The following is a 7,500-nucleotide window of genomic DNA, read 5'->3' on the forward strand; positions in this document are numbered from 1 at the left end:
CACACACACACACACACACACACACACACACACACACACACACACACACACACACACACACACACACACAGGGCTGAAATAATTTCAGTATCGCTGCGCTGCGAATCGTTACTCCAACTCTCGTGGGCGAGGAGATGGGTGTGTGTGTGGGTGTAAGGTCACAGAATTATCCATAGATCGATCATATATGAGCTCTGAGCTCTCCTCCGAGAGAGAAATAGCTGTCGATCACGAGTCCAACACGTGATCCAAGACTATGATGAATCACACACACACACAATTTTCCATTTCCCCCGTACAATCTATAGCCATAGATATATGAACTTGTGTGTATGTGTATGCACACACACACACACACGCACACACACAGTGGTGGATGTCTGGAACAAGTTGGACGAAACAATAGTGTGTGCAAACACCATACATGAGTGTAAGAAGAAACTAGATGTTGCAAGATACATAGACGGGTCACCACGAGCATAACTCCCCTTCCCGTATAATACAAATAGGTAAACACACATCATCCCTTTGCATCCAGCCTCTCCAGGTGGTGAAACAATGTATCCGTATCTCGGGGAAATATCGCGTTAATTTGACACTCGCATACTTCCTGTTTAACTCTGTCTTGACTCCTGATTGAGTCATACAGACAGTATGACTCTTGCTACATTGCTTATGACCCAGAGCAATGGGTGGGATACGGGGATGACCCGTCATCCATGAGGAGCTAAGATGATAAGGAGGAAAGGGGGGTGGATGGGAGTGGAATGGGTGGGAGTAGGTGGGTGCCTTTGACTTGGCTACCTCCCTTATAAGGGGGAAAAAGCTCTTGGTGTATAGATAGATGGCTCTAATTCTTCGTCGTTATATTACTCTCAAGGATAGAAGCGCTGGTTGACGCAGACGAACTCTATTACTTTCTCGACATCCAGTAATAAAAAAGATAAAAAAAATGAAATGACCTCTGCATTTTTGTTTGATCCCAATCACTAAACATTCCTTATAGACTTCACCTCTCTATCTCACAGTTCCAACACGTGATGTGTATACATTTCCTTGGTATCTGAAAATATTCTTTTTTTGGTCGAGAGAAATGTTCCATTTCTTAATCATGATAACGTATATACTTTCCTTCAGCATCCAATACACAATAACCACCCTAAACTAATCTTACGTACATGATTTCTATTTTTTCTAAACATCTATCTCGCAGAGGTCTTTTATAACTATAAATAAAAAGCTATAACGCCTCATTACACCAACGTAATTTGACATGCATGGCAAAGTGTATCAGACAATATCGCGGTCCAACATCACAGTCAGAGGAATCATGACAACATCACACCCTTGGTGGGAAGAAATAAACAGTAAATCATAACATCAAGCCTCTACTGGAACAAATAAAAGACTTGATCAAAACATCACAATAATGCTCTGCCAAAGGACATCACAATCGAAACATGGCTGTGAGGTGATGACAGTGTGATCATCACACACTTCGAGTGTGATATGTCACACTTTACCTTAGAGGCTTAGACGTTTCTTGTCTTTGCATACCACGTGGTCCAACAGTGACGTTTGGGGCAGGATTTTAATGCGAAACTTTCTTATACAACATCGGGAGGAAAACGTAGTTACCGTGATTGCGATCGTACTATATGATGGTGATGGAGCCTTGATAATGGGTATATAATGGATAAGCGGTGATAACTCGACATTAAACTTTAAGTTCTATTTCCTGTTTATAATGTTTTCTTTTGCAACGCCAGCAACTGAATCCAATCGATTAGATGCTCATTAAACTACGAATTCCCATCACTGGCGGACACGTCAGATTACAAGTCATAAAAATAAGAAGAAGTTAATCAAGGTGCTTGTGTGTGGAGCGACTGATATTTAGGTTTCTGAAGAGTCTGAAGAAGTTGTCTGGCAGAAGTCTTCTCTCGATCTCGAAGTTCGCATGAAACCCTTTGTCTCGCTCCTGAAGACCCATCACCTTTCCTTAATCAGTTTTCCTCAATTCAGACATTCTTATAAAAACGAGAGATAAAGTACAAGAAGAAGAAAAGGAAGAGTAGAATAAAGAAAATGAGAAGGGAGGAGGAGGAGAGAGAAGACAAAATAGAAAAAGAGAATGAAGTTACATTAAAGAGAAGAAAATAAATCCACAAAGTCTTAAGGTTTCTCTCCATTACCTTATTTGTGGCTAAACTTTTGGAATAAAGAGTACCTAAATAGATTGATTAGCAACAAGACAAGGCTGACTCGCCTTCTACTAATACAATGAAGCTACCAAGACGATCAGTTAACCTTAACTTTCCCTTAACCAGTTTCGATCGAATTTGACATTACTGGCTGCTTCAATAGAGTGATTTATTATTCTTTTTTTATTATTTATTATTGTTATCATTATGATTTTTATTTCATTATATTGATATATTTTATTACATTTTATATTATTATTTCTTATATTATTACATTTGATTATTTATTATCTTTTTTATTATATATATATATATACATATATATATACATACATATATATATATATATATATATATATATATATATATATATATACATATATTACATTTTTTTTTTTTTACTACAAGACGAATGTATTCAGCTGTGGAGCAAACTCTTAACGAAATGTGACCTTAATCGACCGAGACCCCAAATTGTCCTTACGAAGACGTAGAGTGCGGTGGTGATCTAATAGAGGTATTCAAATTGGTCAAGAGCTTTAACAAAGGTGATGCAGACAAGGTCATCATATTAAGATAACAGGGCAGGACCCATAATAATGGATTTAAATTTGACAAGTTTAGATGAGAAGGGAATAGGCAAGAACTGGTTTACTAATAGAGTGGTTAACGAATGGAATAGACTTAATAACCATATAGTGAGCGCTGAAACTATCGATTGTATTAAGAGAAGGTTAGAAGACTTCATAGATGGGAATGATAAGTGGTAATGGACATGGGACTGCATAGTGTAGGTCTTATGGTTTCTTGCGGTTTCCTCCATTCTTATGTTCTTATTTTCTGTTCCAAGTCTTCCTCACAGTTGAGTGGGATCGTCTTTCACTAACCACAGTTAGATTGTAAATGCGTTATCGCAGTGAAAAAATAAAAAACACTCCATTTTATATAAAAAAAAATTTAATTATGTAGAATTTTTGTAAGCTTTAACAATTCGTTTAAGTAGTACATTAGTATCCCAAACATATCCTCTACAGTTTCAATAAATCCAATTTCATTGTATTATCCTGATATGCCAGCAATATGAAAATAAGATACTTTTATACCGTGATTAATTATGATACATATAAAAACTAATTACATTCCTTTCTCTCTCAAGTTATCACCAAAATTAACATTGATCGATCATCATTGATACCGACCTCTCCGTTGATACGTGAAAAGTATTCCCAAAAAAGAATACTTTAAAATAGTATTATTCAGTGTGGGGGCCCATGGTCTGTGGCCCCATGGCCATACTAGGAGGCCACTGTGTGTCACAATGGGGGCCACTAACTGGAAATTAGTGGTGGTTATTGGATGTTTAGCGATTTTGATGAGTGTTGAGATGATCGGCTAACGAAAAACAGCAATCCATAAGTTGGGGATACCCGACAAAACAGGTTGAGAAGCCCTACTCAAACATACTTGCACACATTACGAATATCAAAGAATGGTGGTAGTGAGGAGCTTACTCCTGGAGGCGCGTAGCCGTGGCCGAAGACGTCACCTTTGCCCTATTTGCTTAGACTGTTGGAGTTAGTAACAGTCACTGCTGGAGTTTTGAGAGAAGTGTGGGACTCGAACCCACAACTAAACGAGTGGGAGACCAACACGCTTCAGATAATATTACCAGCGCGCTGGTAATTTCTTTTAGTTGAGTTTAGTGGACAAGATGCAGGGATGACCTGTCATCCAGGATGCCAAGATAAGAGGGAGGGAAGAGGGTGGAGGGGAGTGGAGTATGTAGGGGATGGAATGGGTGGGAGTGGTTTCTATGCCTTTGTTTTTTGGCTACCTCCCTTGTAGGAGGGAAAAAGCCTTTGGTATATGTATGTATGTAAATCCATTGTTATCTAAGGCCTAATGAGAGAAGTTAAATGGAAGTGTCAACAAGGTAGAGATTGATTTAGAACGTGGCGTGACGTGCACTCCGTTTTCTTCAACTTTCTATTTCAAAAACTTGATTTGTGGTCCCCAGATTTCTTGTCATTTCAGTTTTTCACATTTTTTTCTAATTACTTTAGAACATGAAATTCTGTGACTCTATTACTCCAGCAACTGATATGGTATTTGATCGAAAAGTTGATATGTGGTCCTCTGTCTTCTTGTCACTTTAGTTTTTCACAATAATTTTTCTGATAACTTTAGAAACATGAAATTCAGTAACTATTACTCTAACAACTGATATGGTATATGATGGAAAAATTTATGTGGTCCTCAGATTTTTTGTCACTTTAGTTTATCACAATTATTTTTCTAATAACTTCAGAACATGAAATTCAGTAACCTTGTTACTCCAACAGCTGATATGGTATTTGATCTTCGCAAAAGTTAAAAGTGAACACAAGAAAGCGGGCCGAATGTACGGTATTCATGGTGGAGCTGTGAATTCAAACTGGACGTTGCGAGTAAGACACACGTAATTCATTGAGGCGAACTGTTCGTGTCATGAAAAATACTGTGAGCTAGAGAACGAAGAAAAAGATTAAGATTATAAAATGTACTTATGGTGAATTAGGCCTATTGACTCCAGTGTTGTGTTCTTGGAGAGAGATGGTTTAGAATAATTTTGTGACTGCATTAGTTGTTGATTCTCGTGATTTGTTTAAATAAATCAATGTTGTTTGTGCTTACTTTATTCACTGTTGTGGCCGCAAAGGAAGTTAGGCGTATTCATACGCGAATCGCTGGGTTGTGGCCTAGCTTGTGTTGTGGCCCAGACTCTCTCTTCCCCTTCTTCCCTCCCTTTCTCTCGCTCTCTCTCTCTCTCTCTCTCTCTCTCTCTCTCTCTCTCTCTCTCTCTCTCTCTCTCTCTCTCTCTCTCTCTCTCTCACACACACACACACACACACACACACACACACACACACACACACACACACACACACACACACACACACACACACACACACACACACACACACACACTCGCGCGCGCGCACGTATGCATGCTTGCATTTACTTTAGTCTTCTTTTACATTCATTTCCTCTTCCTTCATTTTATCTTCAACCGAGACCAGCACCAAATGCATACACCTCAACCTTGTGTCTTTCATGTTACATCTTTAACTCATATTTTGCTTTCGTTTTTGTACACTGAAGCTCCAAACATTGACCCGTTCAACGCTGTACCGTACTTTATATGTTTTGTTCTGGCTGTGTCTTGTTGCATTGCTTTTGACCCGAGCAGTGTGGCGGGAGTCAGGGATGACCTTTCATCCACAAGGAGCTAAGATGGAAGGGACAACAAATGGGTGTCGGTATGGATGAGTGTATGTCTTCTCTGGCTACCTCCCTTATAAGGTGGAAGAGGCCTTTTGGTGTATATATGTAATATACATATATAATATATATATATATACATATATGTGTGTGTGCGTGTGCGTGTGCGTGTGCGTGCGTGTGTGTGTGTGTGTGTGTGTGTGTGTGTGTGTGTAGATCTGGTTAAGGACACCAGACGATTTTATGCAGCTGGACGACAGTCGGACTCCGACCTGAAGGGGTCTTTATTGATGGAGGCGTTTCAACTCCCATTCTGAGTATATCAGGATCACCACTGTGGCAGTGTACAAAACCAGACTCTCTCTGGGAATCAAAGGATCGCCGACCCCAAATTTGGAACAAATATCATAAAGCAAATAACTAATAATCATGAAAAAATAGAGAGAGAAAATAGAATAGAATTAAATGAATTCATGGCGGAGCCATTCTCACCCTTTACCCGTCCCCGTTCTTGATCAACACCCCGAGGCTGCACCCGCCCACCTCCTGCCCTGTTCTCGCAGCCGCAGCTTTACACCCCGGCATTCACCCCGACCTCCTGATCGGTCAGTACACCTTCACCCCTCTCTTCTGTCGTCGCTGCCCCACCCCTCCGAAGAGAGCATCATGTCCTCTGGCTAAAGAGTTTTTGCCTGGATGGGAAACTTATGCACATTAACCATCTTTCAGTGGGTACTTAATGAGTTGCCTTCTGAGAGGGAGTGGTCGTTCTAGTGAGAGGAACATGTTCGGAATGTCCCGATTTCAATAAACCCGAGGAGTTTTGTGCTGAGCCCGCATCGCCTTGAATCCTGAACCAGAGCATTGTAACTCTAAATCATGTGGCAATGAACGAGAGCTGGAAATACAAAGTAATGAGGAACACGTGAAAGATAAAGATGATGGTATATCTACTAAAAGTTAGCAGGAGGAGATTGTCCATACAGGAAGCTCGTTTGTTGCAAAATCTTCTCATTTACGGTGACTTAATTTACATATTTTTGTTCTTGGTAATACAAAAATATTTTATTCACCTGAGGGAGAGTACACTAAAGACAAAGCCGGGGTCTTCGTATGCGTCAAGGGTTTAACAAGGGTGATGCAGACAAGGTCATTATATCAATACACCAGGGCAGGACTCGCAGTGATGGATTTAAATTGGACAAATTTAGATTTAAGAAGCGAATGGGCAAGAACTGGTTTACCAGTAGGGTGGTTCATGCACGGTAAGGCATACATCGTAATTCAATATTAGCCCTTCTGCCGATTCAACCTCAGTACAAACCTTTCTCTCACTTATTTCCCATTTATGTGCTATTTTATTTTTTGCTTATTTTCTGTATATAGCAAATGCAGCTGTATAGTACAATGAGTATCACTTTTTAGGATTATAACAACGATTACTTATGCCCCACCCCACCTGTCTCACCTGTGACAACTCGACTTGGCAACATGAGAGGGAAAAAAGCGCTGTTGCCACGTGTCATCGAATTTATTCAAATTGTTGTTATAATCCTAAAAAGTGATACTTATTATACTTTACTATATACAGAATGTAAAAAATAACATTTTCAAATAGCACATAGATGGGAAATAAGAGAGAGAGAGAGCGAGAGAGAGAGAGAGAGAGAGAGAGAGAGAGAGTCAGAGAGAGGGGGGTATGTACTAAGGTTAATTTGGCAGAATGGTTAGTAGTACTTGCAAATCAACGTATGCCACACCCTCAACGGACTCCATGTTTCCTACTCTGTCTCAGTAAATCAAATATCATTTACGTCCTTCTCTTTGACCACTCTTGCTATCCTTATTGGGAGTTATGTTGTCTGTGGAAGTGGCTGGCTTTCGATACATTCTGACTTTATCTTTTGTCTTTGAAAGATGTCTTAAACTTTTTGGGCAGACATGTTGCTAAATGCAAAATCACCGTCTTGTCTGTTATCATTGTGTGCTTTATTACCGTTTCTCTCCATTTTTGTGTTACATAAACACGAATGTT

This window comes from Oratosquilla oratoria, chromosome 13 (assembly GCF_046742065.1).
Source record: "Oratosquilla oratoria isolate Oo_2021 chromosome 13, ASM4674206v1, whole genome shotgun sequence".
Taxonomy (NCBI): Eukaryota; Metazoa; Arthropoda; class Malacostraca; order Stomatopoda; family Squillidae; genus Oratosquilla; species Oratosquilla oratoria.